The sequence below is a fragment of the Hemiscyllium ocellatum genome, chromosome 7 (genome assembly GCF_020745735.1).
Source record: "Hemiscyllium ocellatum isolate sHemOce1 chromosome 7, sHemOce1.pat.X.cur, whole genome shotgun sequence".
In the NCBI taxonomy this organism is placed as follows: domain Eukaryota; kingdom Metazoa; phylum Chordata; class Chondrichthyes; order Orectolobiformes; family Hemiscylliidae; genus Hemiscyllium; species Hemiscyllium ocellatum.
This window is the reverse complement of record NC_083407.1, coordinates 50,775,601-50,800,339: the sequence shown is the minus strand read 5'-3', so window position 1 is coordinate 50,800,339 and position 24,739 is coordinate 50,775,601. Positions and strand designations below refer to the sequence as shown.

Here is a 24,739-nt window from a genome sequence, read left to right as displayed (position 1 = left end):
AGTGAGGTAAAAGATACCTATACAAAGAAGGCTAGGTTTCAACTTCCTCTTTCCAGAAGTAGAACCTAAAATACCAACATTAGGTTGAACATACCAATTCACCCTGTAATTCTGTCGGGTAGTCAAAGTATCTAACTGGGTCAAACGACAGCCTTGTTAATCCAAAATGGGATCTTATGGTATATATATTACTCTGAGGCCAAATAAACATCCATTTAGTAAAAAATATTCATCAATGCTTTTGGCTCCTAAACCCTGGCAAAATAGCAAAAAGGTCTTTGTAAATAATATGAAAATTTATTTTTGTAAAGCTAGGAGAAGTAGTACCTTCTCAGTTCCACAATAACAGTATAGGCCATTTCCTTCTCTTCCTTAAAGATAACAACACCTCTTTATCTTTTACCTAGACAGGTTAATCATTAAGATTGCACCAGTCCAGATCGGATGAGATGCAACATGTCTATTTGCTGTCAGTAAATCGACACGTTAATGTTAAGGTGTCTTGGCTGTCAATGAGATTCAGATCTCTCTCTATGACAGCCAGGAGGCTAGCTGGCACCTTTATTAAAACTAACATATAAAAAGAGCAAAGTAAGTGAAGACAGGGGCATGTCTTCAAAGAAAATCAAGGGTGCCGAAAGAATACTGCGATATTTGAAATTTGTGAAACTCTCCTAATCCCATTTTGACCTCGATTTTTGGCATTTAACATTATTCAAATGAAGATTGTTGCAAAGTTCAATAACTGTGCCTTATCTTTCAGTTAGGCATATAGCAATTCTCTAGTCTTATCATTAACTTCACAAATTACTGAACTTAACTCCATTTTATTTTCTTCGCATTACTGTGTGCTTAGAAAATGGGAAAGCCTGTAATGGTAGGGGAGTAGGAAAGAAATACTCCCTTAGAGCAAAACAATGTTGGTCAAATTATTTTTTTAACAAAACAAAGAATTGTGGATACTGAAGATCTAAATTAAAAACAGAAATTGCTGGTGAAATTCAACAGGTCTGGCAACCTCTTGGGAAGAAAGGAGAGCTAACATTATGAATCCTACTTTGTTGTTAATTGCTCCAATATTTGAGGCTGTATCTTTACTGTGTGTTTTTTTTTTCGTTTGTTTTTGTACAAAAACAGCAAGTTGTGGAGAAGTTCAGATAGCCTGGCAGCAGCTTTGGAGAGGTAAAAACAGAGTTAATGTGTCTGTTCAATAACCTTTCATCACTTCGGAGTATTTCCATCACAATCTGTTTTCATGTCAGATTTCCAGTATCCACAATACATCCTTTTTGTGTTCATTTTTTTCACTATTAAACATGCAGATGTTTTACAGTTGTTAGTCAAAACAAGATTTGATGCATTTGTCTCTGTGAATCTGATGTAATTCAAATCTTGAAAGATGTTAACATGGTGGCACAATGCAAATTAGGTTTACAGGAGAACACTCGAATTGATTCACGAAAGTTGTTCATTTTAAATTGGTGGTTTGAAAAAAAAATGCTCAATCAGAGAAGCAACAAAAGGTGTATTCCCTGGGAATGAACACCAACATGTAACAGTGCATGTTCATCTCGGTGAAGTGTTCTGAGACATGCATTATATTTATAATATGATGCTCAGTTAAGAAGGACGGAATTCAAACTGGATTTCAGAACTTGAGCACAAACTAACCCAGAAGGAGGAGGAACATAAAAGCCTGCAGTTCGGATTTGGCAACAATGAGATCTTGTCATGGAACCGTGAGTCTGCCGCAGTTTATTTTCAGAGTGAAGCGTTCAATGAGTGGACTATCGTGGTGTTTCACTCCTTGATGTCTTGTTTGAAATTGCCTCTCCGGCTCGGACGCATGCGTGTCCCCCTCCTCTCCTCGGCCGAGGCAGCTGTTTTGGGTCCGAATTCCAACATGGCAGTCTTCCGAGCGCACTGGTTTGAAAACTTGGAATGATTTCAAATCCTTGCCAGCCCCGCTTCACCCGAGCTCCCGCTTGCCAGTAAACACCGGGGTCGATGTTCCTAACCTCCGCGGCGACCCTCTGACCAACCCCAGGTAAGACTTCCCTTTTTTTTTCCGCCCCGCTTGGCAGCAACATTTCCATCTGAATCCCGTAAAATCGAAGCGATCGCGAGCAGATTAGGGCATTGGGGGGGGGGAGGGAGGTGGGGGCTGAATAACCCGCGCCTGACTCCCCCCCCCCCCCAGTGTTTATCTGCACCCGCAAATCACTTGCACACGCTGTGCGCCCCGCACTCTAGACTAACGCGTTTAAAAAAGACACCCGCACACAAAGAAAGAAAGACTGGGACTTTTCCTTAAAGTAAGCGGGTTAATTGCAGTAGTGAGAATCCAAGAGTTCAGCAGAGCCCCAACCCCCGCCCCTCTCTCACTGCTCTCTCTCCTCCCCTCCCTCCCCATGTGCATGTTCTTTCCCCATTGGAGCGGAGTGGAGTTATTCTGCTGTCGAGTCGGACAGCGGTGAGAGTGCTTTGCAGCTTGGTTTGCTGGGGAAATAACTTCTGAGCAAATTCAGGAGTGTAAATAAAAAGCAGACCTCCCTTACTTGGCGTGGTTTACGCTCGTGATTTTTAATTTTTAAAAAAAAGGCACCCAAGTGTCAGAGCCGAGGCTGAACCTGTGCTGTAACTGTTGGGAGCTGGAGAGATAACCACATCATCTATTTTCAGGCTGCAAAGGAAGCATGGTGGGCGTATTGTGCCGTGGAACAGAGGAGAGAGAGAGAGAGCGAGATGTATAATCTAATGGTATATACAGTACAGTGATCCTATTACTGTCCTCCCCGGAGCTTCTTGTTAGTTTCCATGGAAGTGAGTGAAATTGACAGCGACTTGGATTCGTGATCATGTGCTTGTATTTTTTTTGTGTGTGTGGTGCGCTCTCTGTCTCTCAGATCCCTTTTTGTTGATGTCGCTTCCCCCCCCAATTACATGCATGTAGGTTAAATGAATACCTGACGAAAGGGTCCACGTTTCAGCAGTGAAATTTGATAGCCAAGAGGGGGGAAAAAGTGGCTAATGAAAACCCAACGGTCGGAATTCTGATTGTGAATCCAATTGTGTGCTTGCAAGAAATGATCAGTAGCGCGAGTGTTTATGGTATGTTTCTGTTGTTGTTGCATTTTTGTCATTTGCAAAGCATCTAAGAGCGGAAGCTTTTTTTTTCCACCTTTTAAAGATGTTTAATGTGCACGTTTCCATAATTTGGAGCTTTAGAGATCCTTCCGATCTCGTGCTAAACGTGTAATATATATTCATAGCGGATTTGGCAGTGGTGTGCCTAGGATGCTATAGAGAGGCTCTCGCGTTTATAAATTTTAAATCGGGGGCAGTACAAGTGATGAGGGCTGGTATTTGACGGGAATGCGATTTTTGCGATTGGTATTCATTAGTGCGAAATTCACAGCGAGCGGCCAGCAGAAAACAGCAGGTTAGGGTTAGCCAACGGTTGCCTGTAGTTAACAATCATATGATTTAGGGTTTATTTTAATACGACTGCGCCATTTATTCAAAAAAAGCTATTGCCAACAAAACTTGAACGCATTAATCAATTTGCAGTTGATGAAACCCAATGTGAGCAGAGTAGGCAAAACCAATGCTTTTTCCTCAGGATTTGATGTGAATTTTGGTGTCAATTAATTGCGATGTGTAACAGCATAACAGTCCCAGAGCGTTTTAAGTTAAAGGAAAATTCAGTTCCGCAAATTAATTGCTAGGAAGCAAGGAATTGAAGATATTAGTGAAGGTCTTATGCTGTTAGATATGTGTTAGATATTTATTTTTTTTCCACATAGTTGCTTTAATGAGACATTTTGTAGGAATCCTGATCAATAGTACCGCTATGTGAAAGACTTTTGTATTAGTCTCTGACGAAATAACAATAACTTATTCCTATCACTGGACCTATGAACGTGTGAAGCCCCTGTGCTAGGATCATTGTTTTAATAATGAAAGTCCAACAGTTGTATCACGTAAACAGCAATATTTCCACATATTGATGATGACACTTGACTACCCCACCCGAGCCCCCTTCCACATTCAGGACTGTGTCCTCGCGTCCCCATGCAAAACGTGGCATTTAAATCGGGATGCGAATCAGATGCTGGGAAGTTCGCGAAAGTACTTTGCATGCGAGCGAATTTCAGTGGTGTAAATAGTTGAAAACAATGTTTTTCCTGATACTCACGAGTGCAGACCACATACCAACTGCAAACGCAGCAGAATTATTTAAGCTGTTATGTGTCTAGAAAACTCAATAAAATATATGATAGAAAAGGGCCAGAAATGAACACCAGTATGGAGCAATTTCTAGTTATCTAGAGTAGATAACTATGTTGCACCTTCAAGAACACTGAACATATTGTTTGTGTATGTATGTATGGAACAGAACAAATGAAACATTTGTATATCCAGAAACAAAACAGATGGCTGCATTTGTAACCTTCGTTGCACCTTCAAGTGTAATTATTTGAACTTTTAAAAATTGTTTTGTTTTGGTGTGTACCTGACTATCTTTTACTTCCTAATATACAATGAATATCTGAGTAGGTATGTTCATAGAACACTTTATCTGTACTAGTTATAAACATAATACATTTTTCAGTATCTGTAAGTAAGACTGCTCGAGTAAAATACCATCAACCTCAGCTTGTCAGCTGTAAGCAAATATGTTAAGTGTTGTGTTTGTGCTTTAGATTAGAAAGAAGAGACCCAGGGGAGCTAGCATCATGCAAATATAACAAATCCCATTTCTAATATGCATGATGTTCACCCTTCCAGCAGCTGGATATGTTTTCTTTGTGTTATTTCTGAGTGTGCTGACAATTTTTAGTACAGATCTAGGCTGGGCTACATTATAAAGTGAAACCAGCTGCCTGTCGCTGCTCTGAGGGATGTGTTTGCTCTGCTGAGAAGATGAAGGACCACAAATCCTTGACACACTTCCCTGACATGATCAACATTCAGCTGCTGAGATTGTCTGCTTGGTCAATTTTTTTTTGTTCTGACTGACAGCATGCAGCACAAACAAATTAAAGGAAAAAAAAGTTTGAGCACAAATGCAGTGCTTTCTTATTATTCTTTCTGTGGAATCTCTGTGATTCTGTTTGAAGCATCAGCACTGGTTTCTCAAAAGTCCATTTCACCAGTGAAGTATTCGCTCCAGTAAAGGAGAAAAGAAAGTGTTTTTTTTCCCCCAAAATAAATATGCAAACTGTGAAATGATATGTTAGGAAAAAGTAGAATTTTATATGTTACCTTTTAGTTGCAAACTTGATAATTTAAAAAAAAATCAATGCCTGGCAGAAAGTAGGGTCTGGATTGTTTGTGTGCAAATTGGGAATTGGCTAGACCAGGCAGTCCCCAATGGAGAAAAAGGGAGGTTTAGTGGTAATGCTTTTAATCTGGACTTGTAGAGGATTCATGAGCATCCATAGATTTACACTAGTAATTATCATATCCCAAGTGGCATAGGAAGGCATTTGCCTAAAAACTGATGTCTTCATTACAGTGTTTACATTTTAATTGAACAGATTACAGTTTCTGGTATATGAAGAGTTGTAGTGTGAATGAGACAGAACTTTAAAAAAATAAACCTTTCAGGAAAAATAGAATCCATCTGCAGTTATAACATTATAACAAATATAAAATATTCTGGAAGCCAAGCAGTATGATTTTCAAATATTATTGTTTATATTTCAGTCTTTTGCAGGGTTTCCTTTTTTTTTGCTGTCTATTGAATACTTCATACATCCAGGCCCTGAAGCATTGTATAGCTATGTACTTGGCAGTATGCCAGACGTTGACTGCAGGAGCCTTGGTACCTGAGAGTTTATCAGTTTTCTGGTCTGTAAAAATGTGATGAAAATGTTGGTAAACTGCCATGAAGGTTTACAGAATGTCGGAAAAAAGGTCCATGTAATCAGATTCTAACTCTAGCCTGAGACACCCTGTGCTGGAAATAGCTGCTTATTGACCAGAAGTGTGTTTGTGGAAAGCCTACTTGCTGACCAGTACATTAGGAAATCACCGATTTGTTGCGATGACCACAGATTGGTTTGGTAACATTGTCACTATTTATGCAAATACTGTAAGCAATACTATTTTTAAGCTATAGAAACAAACTATAAAAGAATAGAAGAATTAGAAAATAAATCTGCCACAGTGAAATAATGGGACAATTACCTAAATAGACAAGTAGTAAGCCACAACTGCCTCTTGGCACAACGATTCACCTTTGCATCAACAATATGTGAATTTGTTTGATCCAACAACATCAAAGTAAATTCTTTCTTATTTAGATTAATTGCACTGCTGCTAAGATTCTTTACTTTCCTTAAACCCTGATTGTGATCCACAGATAAAGTTCAAACTGTGTTCAAATTCTGGACCCTGTATTTTATTTCCAGCTGAAGTGATTTTACTTCAAGGTTACATTGTTATTGCGTGATCATTTTTTCTTCCAGTTTCTTTGCCATGTTCGATAACAAAAACATTTAGGAATTTTATTGTCCATCTGTTTCTCAAAACAAATTTGTCACTCCAGTATTTCATTACAAAAATTTGTTCTCTTTTAAAATTCATTGTTTTGCTGTCCATGACAATAATGGGTGTTTAATTACTCAATAAGAGATTCCATTTTTACTGCAGGCTAGACAAACTGTATTGATTTTTTACTTTGCTGCAATATGAAACTGAAAAACACAATTACAATTCTTTGCCTTGTGAAATGCATTAGTCCTGTTGAAAATCAGACCTTCCAGTTGCAGGAGCCTACAGGTTGAGACTGTAAAAGCATTTATTTTGTAATACTTGTATTTTGTGTGAATATTACAAATGTTTTCCGAAAACATTTGACAAGTTGTTTTCCTGCAACTGTTATTTACATGGAATTACTGATGTGACCATTACCAAATTAGATTTTAAATTCTGTTAGTTCTGCATTAAAAATTCTTATATAAGTTATTAAAGCATTGGTTAAATAGTTTCATTAGCTTCACCATAATTAAACTGAGCACTATTTCACTACAATTTGTTCAGAATAATAGCATCAAGGTTCATGTTAATTATTCCCCCCACCATATCTGACCAATTTTCTAAATCCTCCCTCCTCTCTGGAAAGCATTGACTTTTTGTTGGAATGTGGATACGCAGGCATCAGTTACCCTCCAGTACTCTACCACAGTGGCTGTTACTAACATTCTGCCATGATGGTATTTTTTTGTAGCTTTTTAGCATCCATATGTGCACCCACTTTCAACAGGAGTCATAGGATCAAGAGTGTGAAATATGGCTGTTTTATTCCCTCCCTAACCCTGAAGTGCTGTAGGCAACATAATGCTTTAGCACCTTTTGGTGAAGAATTAATTTAGCATAGACAGGAATTGAATCCAGGATCACTCTAGTTGGTCTAGTTGTTCATTCAATTGACTTAAATAATCAAAGAAATCATTCTTTCATTTTTCTTCAATTTAATTTGAATGGCAAGACAGAATGACTTGCTCTTAAAGTTTGATGTGGAATGATAAAAGAAATATAAGGAATAAATTGAACGTAAGGGGGTTAATGTATGAACCTGATATTATGTTAAATGTGTTTTGGATCATGCACAGCTAGGTAGGCAGAGACCAGTGAATTTAAATTGTGTTCAATTTAAGATTAGATGTATGATGAGTGAACAGGCAATTTTATCTATGAATAATTTCATAGCACATTTGTACATTGTAAAATTTAGACAGTAAGTTTAATTTTATTTCAGTAGATTAGTAAAGTAGAACACTTTATTCTAAGTATCTAATAAAAGTGCCAGGGATTTTCAAATGCTATTTAATTGCTCGTAGAATTAAGTGATTCTATGTTTTCTTAATATGATTTTGTTACAATTGTAAATGGCAAATGCTCTATCTGCTGATGATATAGATTCTTCTATATATGCACCGTATATATCATTGCAAATGAAGCAGTTTAATAGTTGTACTTTTCGTGAAGGTGTTGTTCAATCACTTTTACTTTTTAGCAACTTTAATACTATTTGCCTCTAGATTGTCTGTGTTCTTCTTGGTCATAGCATTCATTAGTTGCCTAGTTCACCTTTGTTCACAATAGACTTGTGAAATGACCTCCTATTTGAGTGACTGTCGATAACAAATTGCAGCATCTTCGCCATTCGAGCCAAGAGTACTGTGCCTGCTAAAGACTTCTTCAAACCAATAAATGGCTGTAACATCCACTTAATTTTTTAATTAAACTTTAAAGCTTGGAAACTTAATTACTATTTAATACTAGGCAATTAAAGTGTGTGGTCAGGGCTGTCTATATAAAACGCATCAATTTGAACCTGCCATTTGATTAATAGCCTTGCCGATGTAGAAAGTGCACCACAAAAGAGAACTGCAATAGGGTCATATCTTTAATAGCTGTATAAGGTGTGTTTTTTTAGCTGTTATTCTCTGCAACAATTGACTCAAAATAATATATTACATAGTTTCCATTACCTGCTTTATAAGCTAATGCAGGTTTGTTTTGAATTCATTTTAATTTTAATACTAATTTATTTTATGACGAATACATGTAGAGAAGTTCAATTCTTTAATATTAAAGCTTTAAGACATTCAAAGTAAAAGAAAACCACTTGTAACTGTCTCCTGCGCTGAATGATTTTTCTGGATTATTTGGATTGAAATAACAATTACCATTTGTGCTTTTATTTGCATTTACATTTATTTGCTTGTAATATTGCTTGCTTTTAAAAACTCAAAGTAAGCTTACCAGGTGATGTTATCTGTGCTCTATGAGGTAGATGTATTTCAGGTATAAAAACAGAAAATTAAACATTATCATGTAAATAAAGCACAAATTAACAGTCTACAAAACATTAAGTTTTCCGATATCGCAGTGGGCATTTTGAAGGATTAAAGTCTGAGTTTGTTTCAATCCATCAAATAAATATTTGTATTTTCACTTTCATTTTACTTATTTGTTTATATGACCATAACCAAGACTAGCTAAGAAAACTCAAATATTTGATATTATACTAAAAGTATTAGCTGCACATTTACTATTTAAAGATCTATTAACATATTCAAGCGTTCCATGTTAATACTGTAATTGGTAGTCGCTTACATATTTTCCATGGAAAGCATGATACAATCACCAGTGGTCACTAATAGAAAATGGAACTTAGCTGTATATTTTATCATGTTGAAGATCCAGAATGATTTTGTTTTTGCTATTTCCGTAGCCACTGTTCACAATGTATCAGATCCAGAGTCACAAAGACAGCTGTTTGAATTTTCTCTGCTCAGATGTCTTTTAGAGGCAATGGGAAACTTGATCTACACATGCTGTCATGAACAGGGGAATCTAGTTCTTAGATATTATAATGAACCATGAGCTAAATTGCTGCATTTTAAAGCAAATTTTATTTGCTAAACACCAGGAATAATTGGTTATTTTGGGTCTGTTATAACTTGTCATTTATTCAAGTGCAGATGTTGAGTTGTGACCCATCTGCTTTCCTCTTTACCAGGGTGAATTTAGGATTAGGAGACGACCCTGTTCTGTGGTGTTGTAAGCAATGCTATTAATCACATCCAGTTTCTATACAGAAGATGCAGTCAAATCTAGTTACTTCCCTACTTCAAGAGCAAAAATCTTGATTCAAGTTTAAACAGTATTTTAACTACTGTTGACCTGTGTCTCTTTTTAAACTATGATATTATGAAATGCTGTTTTTATTGCTACAATAATCACTGAAAATCAAAGTAACATACACATAGTCGTGATGTGATGGCATTCCATTAGTCCTGCCATTTTAAAGAAAATGTCTGTTTATGCATGGATGAAATGGGCTTCTCACAGGTGTCATAACCACTTTTACTGCTAGTTTATCCTGATTACCAGAATTTTTAGGGTTTTATATTTTTCAATAAATAATATAGATTATTGAATATTTGAGGTTTATTGAACCTAATATTGTATATCACTGGATTCGCAGAAGTGATATAGTTGCACCCCCAGTTTGATATTTTATTTTTTTGTTCAGTGAAAAGTCACATCTGCATAAAATTAAAATCAAAATATTCTTCAGATGCAATTATTTGAGGATTTTACATAGGAAAATAAAATAGTTATCAGCAATTAATAAACATATTTAATTATCAACATAACTCCATGACCACTACTGCACAGTGAGGTTCTACTTTATCCAAAAAAAAAGTTTGTGGAATGGTGAGCAGTGTTTAACTTAAAGCATTAAGTTAGTTTTGCAGTGAGGTGAGAAATAAATTATGAAACAAAATAATCCAACTTTCACTGAAAATTCAGTGTCTGATTTATGATGTTATATCTTGTGCCCAGAAGTTCAATTTTAAACTAAATTTTTATAATCATGGAATATTAAAGTGCTGAAATACCGATAAAGCGATGTAATGCTTCTATGTATGGCAAAGGTGATGTGATTTGCTTATTGTTCCAAAATGATATGCCATGAATTAGAAAGTGATGTTTCATGTCATCTGCAGTTCATTACTGGACCAGTCCTGATCTTTGCTGGTTCACTGGGAAAAGTATTGCATTGAGGCCAAATGGTTTCCTGAGGGCGTTAAGGGAGTGAGTCCCCCTGATCAATCCAGCATTCATTCCAGCGGCCAGTTATGGAGCAATAATAACAAAAGCAGTGAAATGGGTGATATCTTCATTGGCTCAGCTTTGCATTAATGTGTGTTGCATGGGATAAGTTTAAAAATTAAACCAAGAATTAAGGACTTAGAGCAAAAAAAAATAATATCTCTTCCTAAACTTTGTATCCTATTTTGATTGAGAGACAGTCTGTTCATATAGAATGATGTGTATGAATGTAAGTACTACCTCATGCCTTTTTAAAAAAAATCTTTTAAATTCCACATAACTTAAAGTATTCTAAGGGAAAGGTAATATAGTTCTGTACCTGGAAATCTGAGCCCTTTAGTCTTGATTCAGCTCTAAATATTGGTTACTGTTGAATTTCAACAAAGGTAAACACTGCAGGGGAAGTGCTTCAGTGCTTTAGAGAATTGGAGCAATTCCTCCAATTTTCATGGTTGTGATATGAATTCTTTTGACAGTTGGAAAGGTAAGAAGCTCTCAGAAAATGCATTTCCAATCAGCCTGACGTTGTCCGTGTTGCATATTTTTTTTAAATACACCACAATGGTGTGCATCTGATTTATTTGGAATAGCTTCTGTTTCTGCTTTGACTGCTTTTTAACATTTTCTCTATACCAAGGTCACCAGTTCTGGGTTTGATTCGTTCCTTATTGTTCAAGTTTTGACACCAATTGTGGGAGATGACTGGCCTCACCTTTTTTTTTGGGGGGGAGCATATCTTTATCTCACTTTGTTTTAGAATCCAGGTCTTGAATGATCAATTCCGTCCTTGCTCTTGCATTGAAGCTTTTGCTCATTTTATTCTCTTTTTAAGTCTGAATTACCCAACTCATCAGTTTACCAAAAATACAGGCAGGCATCAGAACACAGGGCTGACATTTTTTTTCTGGGAATTGTAAGATGTATTTGACAGTTGCAGATTTTTTTAATCCACTGAATCCTTTGGGTATTTCATTCTAATTATTACCCTAAACTTTGTGTTCTAGTGGAGCTCAAGATAACTATAACTTTTAATATCTTAAGTGTATGTGGAACAAAATACATTTTCATTCGTTTACTTATGGTACTTATCACCTCCTAATCGAGCCATGTAATCTTTCAGTAACCTGATAAATACATCTTTCCATGAATTGATTACATATGAGCCAGTTAGCTTGCGTGTTGCCTCTGTGGTTGACACTTGCAGTCATGGAAAATGAATGCTGTTGTTAACCATATCCCATATTAACTCAAATTTGTGAAATTCTCTGCCACAGAAAGTAGTTGAGGCCAAAATATTGAATGTTTTCAAGAAGGTGTTACACATAGTTCTTATGGCTAAATGAATCAAAAGGTTTGGGATGAAAGCGAGAACAGGGTTTTGAGTTGGGTGATCAGCCGTGAGCATATTGAGTGCCAGAGCAAACTTGAAAAGCTGAATAACTTACTCCCTTTTCCTAATTTCTACACTTCTGTGTTTCTACGTTCAAAGAATGAGTGCATTCCAAACGCAATCAGCAATTTTCCTTGTGGGGAAATTAAAATCTGTAGGTTTCTGTTGGGTATGATTTGAATTTTACTGCAAACAACATTTTAGGATACTTTTATGACCCACAGAGTGGACTATAAACAGTGATCACGTGTCTTCTGTTAGCCTATCTCATTCAGTTTTAAAAGGATGTCCCAACAGAAGACAGCTGAGCATTGATTTGAATGCTCACATTGAAATTCCTAACCAGAACCTTATCATGCCCATTTTACATTTTGGAAAGCATTCAGTTCAGGGCAATGTTCTAGAATTTTAAGAATTTCCAAGAATCACTCAATTTCACATTTGGTGCTTTTCTGGGAAACTGTAAGTTTTTTCATTGCATGCTGGGTCAGAGAGAGAAACTATTTCTTGCAATTCCTCCAACTATAAGCAAATTACTATTAACACTGGGAATTTAACTCATCGTAGCTACATTTGGATTGATCTCATAATGTATACAATGTATGTTTGTAACTTTAGTTAAGGTATTTCTTGAAGAATATTACAAGATGCATGTTTGTAAAGTGACTTACTTTATCATAGAAATATTCATTTTATTTTGGTAAGCAATTGTATATTAAGTGACTCACTAATTGTTAGTGTTATGCATTAAAATGTAAGTAAAATTCAAAAAGGATCAAGTGTTGAACAGTATCCAATGAAGATTCTTTGAGTTAACGTTTATTTACTTTAATGAGCTTTTGACAAATGTTTGCTTTATCAGTTTGTATGGATTGCTTTACATACATTTCAATTAAAAAATAGTTCAGTATTGAACTCTATGTTTGCATTGCTCAAATAAGTAGAACACATTGCAAGAAATAGCAACAGCAAATAGCTCAAGTTATTTTTCCTTTTTGGAAAGGTGTTGTAAGGAGTACGACCTGTTTCTGAAAATCAAAGTATTATGATGCACCTGATTCATTTTCCAATTTTTTATTCCAAGCAAGACTTTTTTATTCTTTATTTCAGTATATGCTTAATTTTGATTTCTTCTGCTGTATACAATGAATTTGTATCTGTGTTCTCAGTAATGTGTGCATAGGAAAATTACAGATCAAAGATTAAATGCAACATTTATCCTCCTGTTGTTACTGTCCTTATGCCATAGTACTGTTTGCTTGCATTCTTAGTATCATTGAGAGTGAAATTGGTTACATCAGTAACACCTAATGAGTTCATAGTGCATTGAGAAGGGCACAGCATAAAATAGGTTGCCAATTGGCTGAGAGTCGGTATTATTTTATCAGTGCGAATCAGTTTCACCCCCACTGCTTCACTTTTCTGTTTCTCCCTGTACCTGATTTTCTTGCATTCTGTTTTTTCCCCCTTTTTCTATTCATGGCTGTTAATCATATTTGTATCTATATTTATTCTTTCTGCTGTTTCTTCACTACTTTTGTTGCCAACTTTGAAGGACCATCAGTTATTGTTTCTTAAATACTTAAGGACAAATCATATGAATGTTAATAATGCAAATAATTGTGTAATTTTGAAAAAAAGGCATTTTGGTAATAGAATGGACTCTTTAAAAATTAAAGTTTCCTGAATGAAATTTAAAGTAATAGCTTTCATTTCTGCCTGCTTATGGTCTAACCTGTCAGCCAAGTCATCATTGGAGTGGCACTGGGGGATTGGAACCACTATTCATTGATTACTTTAAACTGAATACAGGTCATGCATTTTAGATGTTGTCTTTGATTTCTGTGTGTTGGAGAGAGGAAAATGGAGGGTAATGTTGCGTCCCAGCTTTTCTCTCATTCCCCCGCATCCAATTTAAATGTTTTTACTTTTTAAAAATTTTGATTTATCCCAGACTGTAACTGAGAAGATAGGCAGGTGAGTTGCACCATGCCTCTAATTTTCTTATAACCTCTAATTTTCTGTACTTTTTTTCTCACCATCTCTGCTAATAATACTCCAGAATTTGAAATTCTTTGTAAAGGGATCTGATTAAAAGCTATTGAGAAGAAATTCATTTTAGCAATCTCAAAATAAATAGGTATAATTGTTGCAGTTTCTTTGACCAACTTATAGGCAGATTGTGTTTCAGGAAATTTACTGTGCAGCTTTAAATGGAAGGACACTTGCATTTTATAGGCTTGTTAGGTAAACAAGTTTTACATGATGTTCGGTTTACTAAATCCAATGTTGTTCAGAGAGAATTTAAATTCATTTTTATGCATAGCTTAGTATCCCGCACTCGGAGTGCCATTCAATCAAAAAGCATAGATACAGACCCTTCAGTCCAACTTATCCGCACTGGCCAGACATTCCTATCTGGCATGGTTACATTTGCTAGCAATTGCGTCATCTCTCTCTAAACCCTTCCTATTCTTATGCTCATCCAGATGCATTTTAAATATTGTAATTATACCCACCTTTGCCACTTCCTCTGGCACCTCATTCCATACAGCCACCAACCTCTGTGTGAAAAAGTTATCCCTTAGGTCCTTTTTTAAGTATTTCCCGTCACACGTTAAACCTATGCACTTGAATTTTGGACTCCCACATCCTAGGAAAAAGACCTTTGCTGTTCACCCTATTTGTTCTGTTCATGATGTTATAAACCTATAAGGTCACTCCTTATTCTCTGTCCTCCATGGTAAAAAGCCCCAGCCTATTCAGCCTGTCTGTAGTCCAAACCCTCTAATCCCATCAATGTCCTTGTATATTTTTTGCAATATCTCAAGTTTAACAGCATCTTTCCTATAGCAGGGTGACCAGAACTCTACTCATACAAACAAATTATTTTTTCAAAACAAGACTGTATTTAAAAAAATCTTAAAATTCACAAATGGCAAATTTCATGTACTTATTAGTTCATACAAAATACAGACTATTATGCATTTTAAAATGGTAGAAAATTCTGTCAGTGATTCAGAGATAAGTGTCAGTCAAATCATTGTTAATATTGTTATATTCATAATGAGTAAAATACTAAAGCAGCCCGTTTGAATGAAATAGTGTGTGATATTTTCTGTTATGTATCTTGATGTGAAAACCCATGTCTGATTGATTTATAGTGCAGCTATTAACAAGTGTATTGAGAACACTGATTTCTGAAAGTCCTGTTTATAGTTTGCAAGTAGTTATCAGCTCAATATTGGATTAAACCTTACTTATGAATTTAAATCTAATTTGCTACTCTTGTCAAATAAATAATTTTATACATTTCTATAGTAGTGCATTGTATGTTCCCTGACAGATACCTACACAGCATTTCCCTTGGGTTTAATTTAATATGTTTTTCTTCTTGCTGATCTGGTCAACAGCAATATGTGAATAAAGCAAGTATCCTTCATGTTATAAACTATTATTTATAAATGGGCATTTTAGGCCAATCTATCCAAGTAATTATGGTTTTCTTTACATAAGAACATCTACATTTCTGAAAAGAAACAGAGTAGAAATGCTTCAGTTACAGGAAACGCAGTTGAAATTTTGCTAATGTGGTTTCTCTGTCAAATACCAATAGAGGCGTCTTTGAGAATGACAAAGAACACAGAAACAAGACACTAGTAATCTTTTCATTGCTCTGTTTTATAGAATAAGGAATACATTCATTTCCATCTCTTAGTTAAGCCTGGGTAATTGCTCAGTGGAGAGGAACATATATGAAGTGTGTACAGATCCATTTGAAAAAAAATAAAACCTGTACAGCTGTGTGGAATTTTCTATTTATCAGTTGATTGATTTATAAGTATAATGTATTAAACAAGGACATGAATTGTTCACAAAAAAACACTAAGGTGTTTTCCTTGTTTTAATAACAATAATAGCCAGTGCTTAATTAGTATAATGAGTAGCTTGATCCTAAATTTAAGTTAGGATTTCAAAACTAAATTCCTTTGATTATTGTTGGTCCAAATAAAAGCAAATAACTTACCGATTTGTTTTTTCATTATTTCAAATGACCAGTGGTATGTTGAACTCATAGACTGGGTCACATTGACTGGATCTCAGTGGAACATGATTTGAGAACAGCGTTATGTGAAAATATGCCGACTGATGTTTGGAGTTACGCAGCACATGTAATTATTTGATCATTTATTAGTCATCTCTTTCCTTAGAAAAAGCTTGCTCTTTGTCATGTAACTTCTGAAGTAAAAATCAAATTTCAGTGAATAGTATAACTGCAGATTTGCTGCGTACTCGTACATTAATGTGGCCCACAAATTTCCCTATAGCTATTATAATTTAGCATACTTGATATATGTCAAAAGGAAAGAGCACACGTTATTATCCATTTACATATTTCCAACTAAATTACTTTTGTATGTTTCACTTCAATCAATGCATGATACTTTTCTTTCCAAACTGCTTCAGAAGCTTTCATCTTCCATCCAACAAATTTGAACATATTGGTGAAGTACTTGCTAAATATCAGATTTGCTGCTCAAGCTGCACAGCTTTAATTGTTGGCAAAAAAGATTGACCATCTCGAACTGTAGCCCTGTTTCCTTGTGACATTCAAAACCTTCGAACTTTCCATTTTATTTTATAAAAGTGCAGTGTTGATCTTGTCATTCTAAACTTGTTCCTAACTGAGGAATAGATTGCAATGCATGAAGTACTTTGACTTCTCTTACAAAATCAAACCAAATTATCCATTTCTCTCGATTTAAGTGGTGGAAGGAATTTGAAGTTCTCCAGTTAGGGTCTGAACTACACCCGCTTTAACACTCGAGTGCTAAGTATCTGCAGCATTTGAATGTGCTGGACATCTGTATCATTTTGCTGTGAAATGATTAAAATGGCAGCACTGATCATTTCAGAACTCTGACATTTAAAGCAATCTGAGACTGAGAACAAACATTCCGTTGTTCACTGTTACCTGGTGCTAATTCTAATAGTGAATTGAAAATCAGATTGCAGATTTGTTCTTCTTCAGATTAATGTGATTAAATTATTCAACTCTAATCAAACTACTTGTGTTACTGAATTATAAAGTACTATTTATTTCCAAACATCTTTGAAACATTCTTATTTTAAAAGTATATTATTTGCTGGTGGCTACCGTATGTAGAAAAGCTCTGATTATGCTCAATTCATGATTGACTGCAAAGTTTCATAATGTGTTCTCACATACCATTAGCTCTAATAACTGTATTCTAGTGCTATCAATTTAAATGATCTGCATTTGACATGAAAATTGCAGAAAGTTTCAAAAGGTGAAGTCTTATCATTGTGTGCAATCTCTGGAGAACTGGAACATTGACCAGATGACTTGCCTGCTATTTCCACATTATCCTATTTACATCACTGGAATGCCCATGGACAAATCAGCTCATTGCAACAAGTTTCTCAGTTGATATGTTTTTAGCTCAACCTAAGGAAGATTTCAAGAGCACTGGCAGATGTTTGTAGAAATTCCTTTGACTCTTGGGTTGTGTAGAATTTAAGCGTCACATCAGCTGTAAAAAAATTGCGAGGAAAATCTGAACAAATGAGAGTAAGCCTCAGTTCTGATTTTGAACTGAGCATATTATAATCAGTCACCGCATTACTGTTAAATATGCTGGCATTTCATGTTACTAAATTGTTTTGGCTACACTTCAAAACTATAAAAAGTCAAACAGCGACTTTTGTTTCTTTTACAGCTGCCTTGTAAATTATACTTAAAATTTTCTTGTAAGCTGTTTCTGTTCATAATACATCTGAATGTGGAGCTAGTACACTTACAGACTTTTTAAAATGAATCTACTTAGATTTTGTGATAATGCCTGCAAAAACTGTTAAAGTTGCCAAATGAAGCAATGGCTCAAAGGTACTTTGAGGGGAAAAAAATGTATTGTTATCTTTTGTGATGGTCAAAGTTAAATTATAGATATGTTTTGTACCAAATTAGTGCATTGGTACAAGGAGATGACAGCAATTTTTGGCCAATGAAAGTAGTTTGATTATTCATTATTTAATATGATCGTGGCAGTTTAATTGACTGTCAACAGCAGAAATGTGTGTTATTAAAACTGAGGAAATGGATAAGTGGGAGGTGTTGCATGCTAACAAAACTAAGTATTACATGCTGAAAACCGTGCTGAATAGATTAAAGTTGACAAATTTACACAAGCTTTAATTTGCTTATCATTAAGCAAAATATGGAAAAATTGAACAATTTACTTCACATTTCCACTATCAGGTGGTGAAATTGCTTTCTGCAGTAATGTAGTTTTATAAGAAGTTTTTTAAATCCATTGTTTCATACATGGATATTTTGAGGCAGAAGTATTGCAATACAACATCGTATGGAATATCTCTCATAACACAGCTTGACATTGACAATAATTCTGTGTTTAGTTTGACGAAATTCTATATCAAATTTTGAGTGTAGACAAAATCTCATTCTTGTCAATTTTAATAGTATTTCCTGAATTTTAGCTTGTTTTTTTTTAATTCATAATAGACTCAGAAGAACCACATTGACATTGTTCAGTGTTGTTGGCAGTTGGCAGTCATGCACATTCTAATTCCTAGGCTGGACATTTCTTGCTTTTACTATTAAACATTTCTGAGTGCAAATAAAAACTTATGTGGCAAAGTTATTAAAACTACTGAATTAAATTGTAAAAAAAGCAAAGGTACATACACTGATTCTAGTTTTAGTTGTGATAATAGAAATAAAAGGGAAATATGTCTATCAATGCTCAATTTGCTTCTAGGAAACAAAGAATAATTTTTGAAGCTGTGGTTCCATAAGAAGACACTTTTTGTACATAGATCATGCAACACAGTCGCAAGATGAATGAGCAGTTCATTTGTTTTGGTGCAGCTGGCTGAAAGCAAGTACTGGGCAATACATTGACTGAACTTAGACATTTTAAATTTTTGGTGTTATTGTAAAATGGTGGTCAAGGATTAGTCCTCTGTTGATTTAAATGCAAAAGAGAGTTGTGCGAAATGTGTAACAGTCTCATCTGAAGTTCCACAAGTCATGTCCAATAGGAAACTCACTCCTGCAACAATTTAAGCACATGACATAATGCACGGGAGCATCATTCTAAATTATTGTCTCTAGTCCCAGAGTGTGGAGTGAACTGAAACCTGGGAGGTAAGAGTACTGATACAGAATGGAGCTAGCATTGAATCTCTTGCACATTAAAACCAATTCTGAAGGCAAGTCATACTGAACTTGAAACTCCATTGCTCTCTCCATAGATGCTGCCAGTATTCTCTGTGTTTATTAGATTATATTAGTGCCTTTTTTTTTACAATGCTGTTGATAGGGGGAGAGTTAGTTGAGTAAAGGTTAAAAATAGTAGTGGGTCATAAAATTTCAAACATGTTCCTGTCATTCACACCCCCAACCTGCCAAATTACCTTGCAATAGATAAAAGAGATGCTGTCCCAGACAGATAGAGAACTTCTTTCTCTTCAAAACTTTCTGCCCAATATTGTTTTCAATGTCATAATTTTAACTAAAACGTTTTGGTAGATCAGCATAGTGGCAAAACTCACTGCAACAACTGATGACACTCATTGTGTGGCCAGAAGAGACTAAGGTGATTTTTTTAAAACCATTTTCTCTTTATGAATATTGCAAGAAGTCATTGGGTTCCCTCAACCTTGTTCTGGCATCTGCCCCCTCGTACTTAATGTGACAGTTGCAAATATCCATACTGAATAATCTTGCGATGTGGCCTGTTCTTGTAGATCCCAGCATACTCTGTGCCATGTCAATTTCTGTTCCCAACTGCCAGTTTCAGGCAGGAAACTGGACTGCAATATTTAAATTAGATCCAGGAATTAAAATAGCCTGAGTCTTTGACATTTCTGAGGGCATTCCCCCTTCTTGCACCCAATCTCTTCTAATGTACTCCAAGTTTAAATTGACCTTGTATGAATTGTACTTTTTTCCAAAAATTAGAGAATAGAAATGTAGTCAACAGATTTCTACATGCTTGTAAAATGAAATAGCAGTTACATATTACTTCAAGAAAAGATTATAGGGTGTTGTAACAGAACAAGTTTCTCTCATTTGAATTAAGCTAGTGAATTATTAGTGAGTCTCCAAAATAATTAGTAAATTCTGTTAAGCTTTCACAGAACATAATTTCTGCAGTGCATGGTGGTATACTCATGAAGCAGGCATTGTGATAGTGAATTTCATTCAGAATTTCTGACCAGAACAAAACTGACAAGTTATTTAGCAAGGGAGCTGACTTTATCATGAGAAGAAGCTGCATAAACATTTCCCTATTACAGGGCTTATAAAATCACGCAATATAATTTGTTTTCCTGCCTGTCAATTCCTATAAGTATATAAAAAGCATTGATGATTACTAAGTTTACAAAGCAAACAGTGAGCTCAGTGCAGTACATAGAAAAATGAAGCTCACTAAAGCTTGTAATGGAAATGTTGTTACACTTTTGTCTCCATTTAACAACTTGTGCAGTGACACAAATACAGTATATGTTTATACCATTAGCAGATTATGTGTTGTCACAATGTAATTCTGATTGATTGACAACACTACTAAACTAACTGCAATTGCGTAATATTCTATATATTTTCATACATAAGCACTTTCTTTGTTATTGATGCAGTCAGCGTCTTCAAATAGATTTTGATTGACAATTTTTTTTGTTGAAAAATAAGACCGATTAGTTGGTGTAATCTAATCACAATAAAGGTACGAATTATCACAGGTTTAACCACTTTTCAAAAGCTATTTAACACTTCATAGATTCTATCCTGCTGTAAGATTTTTTGGCTCTTTGGTTACTCTGTGTACATGGATTTGTTTGACATTGTATAAAAATAAATCCCAACATGCATACTTTAGCAACAGCAAATAGCCATAGCAACAAGAATTATTGATTTTACAAAATGGCTACGGTTGAATGGGGATGTGGATGTCAGCCGTGCACACCTTCCCCATTTGTATGATTGTTTCTTTTTGTTGTCCTGCAAGTAAAGTTACCACACAGCATAGAGCCAGATTTTGTTTGCAACAGTCGAAGATTCTGGCAATGCAGTAGATTCTGTGGAAGTTAGCGGTTTGTGTTTTAATTCCCTGACATGATTGTGGCAAGACACTGGAGGGGAGTTTTAAGAAGTTGACCAATTAAGAGGTTACTTCCTAGAGATCGGGGACCACCATCCAATTGAGGACAGTGGGCAGGTTCCACAGCCTGCAGGGCTGAAGGGAGTGACAAGAATTTGTGCAGCCAGCAGACAATGTACCTTGTAGAACAATCTTCTTTTAAAAAAAAATTATTCTAACATAAATAGTGGCAGATTTAAAGCAGTAATGTGGAGGAATTGCTTCTCCCAAAGATTTTCAAATCTGTGGAATTCACTAGCCCGGAAAACAATGGACAGCAAGACACTAAATAAATTTAAGGAGCTAAACTGGTCTTTAATTAGTAACAGGTTAAAGTGTAATCGGGAGCGAGCTAGAAAATGGAGTTGAGACCAAGATGAGATTAGCCGTGATCCTATTAAATGGTGGAGCAGGGTCAAGGGGCTGAATTACTACTCCTGCTTCTAGTTCCTGTGAAAATGTTGCCCAATGTTTCAGGGCGATTAATCTATGTTGACTGTGCCCATACATTGAATAGGCCTGTAAAAGCATGTGTCCCTGTGTATAAACAGAAAGTACTGGGGAAATTCAGTAGAATTTGTGGAGGGAGAAACAGAATTAATGGTTTAAAGTTCTGTCTGACATCTTCAGATAATGTATACCCTCACCATTAAGTTTCCGTTGAATGAAATAGAAGAGATGTGTGGAACATGAAAGCACAATAATAGTGTGAAAACACAGCAGGTGAGCGAACATTTGAAGGAGAAAAGATAAGTCCATGTTTTACTGAAAGCACATTCCCAAAATTTAGTTCTGTGGAGTCAATGCAAATGCTAGCTGTCTTTGAAACATTACGAACAGCAAAGTACATTTTAGTGATGGAAAATCTAAACCTTGGTGGTCTAACCCAGGGTTGGGAAATTCAAAATCTTATCATTGAGTAATAATGTTTGAAGGAACTATATTGTTTTGATTTGCTGACTTGATTAATCCTGGGAAAGAGTATGACGTCTGATTCAGGTCATAATGGTAGGTTACTGTCTGAAATCAGTTGCTGACTGTATTTCTAGAGGTTGGCAAGAAATTTGAGGCAAATCTATCTTCTAACAATGATCCCGGGAACCTTATTTATCAGTCCATACATTTTGAGGTGAGTCTTCACTAGCAAAAGGTTGAATTTTACATGCACTTCCCCACCATTGACAATATTGAAACATTCTTTCCAATAATGCTTTGAATAATATGTCATACTGGTGTATGGTATGACCAGTGCAAAGTGATGGTAAATCATGGCATCTTCCATTGCTCAAAACTCATGTTAAGCTACTGTTTTTATAGCCAGTTCTGGTTCATGACTCACAACTGCATCCAGGGGAGATGAGTTTTATTGAATCCTTAGTTACGACTCTGGTAGCATTTACACAAGATTATTTACTCAGAAGCTAAATCCAGTCTGCAGCAAAACCCCTCCGGGAATACACCATTTAATAAAACAGAACAGTGCTTTAAGAATAACCTGTGTGCCAGTACTTGACAGGTAGATTTCAGACTGAGACAGGTGATGTTCCCATTATACCTGTCCAAACAAATGGGTGATTTTCATTTTGAAATAGACCGCCAATAGTTAATGGACAGATTACATTTAAAAAAAGCCCCTCAGCTGGTACCTGTCCAAACAGATATTAATATACACACTTTTTTTTTTGTCTAACAATATTTGTGGGCTGTGAAGTTTTTGGTCTTAGTTCTTTCATCTTACATTCTGAGTTGCATTTATTAATGTTGAAAGAAGAGTCTGTTGTAGGTATAGATTGCATTACAGGAATCCCATCTCATTTATTCGTCTGTTTCTACTTATTCACCTTCAGTGTTTCCTAGATTTTGTGCTGGTTAGCTCAGGAGTGAACGAAGCAGAGATTGAAGGATAGATACCGATACAAAAAAAATCGAGCAGGAAATCTGATAGCATTTACTCTTTGTATGTCTAAATTTCAAGGTCAGCTGAATCGGAAGAGGATGACACATGGACACTGTGTAATCATTGAGTTTCTGTAGTGTATTCTCTTGATTGGAATACTTATCTAGCATTGTAGAAGCATTACTGTGAACATTTTTAAAGCATAGTTTGTAAGGCTGCAAGTCAGATTACGTCTTTTTTGATTTTACTTTTACTCTACTTGACTTTCCATGTTGTCCCATGTCTGAGCTGGAAGGTGTAGTGCTGCTTGTTCTTGTGCTTCAGACACTACTGTTGTAATTGGCTGGTGAAAGGTGTAAATGGACTCCTAATAGTGTTTTTTTTCCCCTTTTACTTTCAACCTCATTTTAATGCAGGAGATTCTTAATCTTACCCATAGATCCAAAGTGGAGGTCAAGACTAGAAACTGAATCTTTAGCCCTTGCTGTGCTCAGAACAGAAGTGAGCAGGATCAGAATCTTTTCTGTTCTGCCCCGGGTTATTGCTTGTGAGTGGGTAGCCAACTGTATTGATTTGAAGCCCTGTCAGGAATGGCTGATTGATTGATTTGGGCTGAGGGTCTTATGGATCAGTGGTAGCTGTGGCCCAGCGAGTCCAGCATCAAGTCTTCACTGCCCTAGAGGTGTGTAATCATGTCCAAGCAGGAAGATTTTTCTTGAAAAAACTGACTTAACTTCCTAAAAACAGAAAGTGGACTGGGATTTTCTAGTTAGCATTAGTGGGGAGCAATAGTTACCTGCACGTGTCTCTCCATGGGAGTTGGGGTGGCAGTATTCCGGGCACATTTAGAAGCATTACCTGCTTGGGTTTAATTGCAGCTGCAGTGAACATTTCCCCTCCCCATCTTGGTGGTAACGTTGCTACAAAGCTAGCTTTTTATTTGAAAACATTGGAGAGAGGGCTTCTCTGTTTTGCAGTGGCTTCACCCTCACTTACCTGCCATAGCTTCCTGCTGCTGCATTCAAGTTGGAAGATCTCCAATTGGCTCTCCAGTGTTGAGAGCCTGCTTGCCATCCTTAATTGGATGATGAGTTCACCTTCTCAACATTTAGTTGGCAACACAAAGGGAAATTTCAATGAGTGACTGTTCCTTACACAGTGTGGGCTTTTGATTTGATCCTGACAGTGAATTCAGGAGCTCATGCTGATTATCCTGCCCTCATTGTTTTGTGAAATGACCTGATTGTACCTTTTATTCACAAATAAATCCCACAGATATAATCTCACCTCATTTTTAGAATACTTTTACTGACTTTCATCATTGTATTTCCACCTTAGAATCTTCATTATTTGGAATAAACAAAATGCCATTACATAGAGTAAGAATTGCTCCCATTTTGGTTTCCACGTTTCTGAAATTTATTTGTCCTTCTGCATTTGACTTTGTTTTGATTTTAGTTCTGAAAATATAAATTCTTTAAAAGCTAACTTTAATAAAATCTGGTGACATGCAATTCAACACAAGTTTATGTTCCTAATACAGTACTGAATTTTATTTTTCCTCATTTATGTCATTCATTGTCTCAGATGTCTTATTTGCAAAGCAACAGACCTGTTTTCAATTCACTG

General features: G+C 35.8%; 1 protein-coding gene across 3 annotated transcripts in view; it reads left to right on the top strand.

Moving 5' to 3' along the window:
* The first annotated feature begins 1,961 nt into the window (after window positions 1–1,961).
* Window positions 1,962–24,739, top strand: part of fign (fidgetin) — a 45,404-nt gene continuing 22,626 nt past the window's right edge. Inside the window, exon 1 of one of the 3 annotated variants that reach the window (XM_060827873.1) lies at window positions 1,962–2,047. The gene's annotated coding sequence lies outside the window, so the exon portion shown is untranslated. Of the gene's footprint in view, window positions 2,048–2,440; window positions 2,474–2,687; window positions 2,761–24,739 lie in introns of those variants that run through there. The other 2 variants (XM_060827874.1, XM_060827876.1) reach the window with 2 other exon arrangements.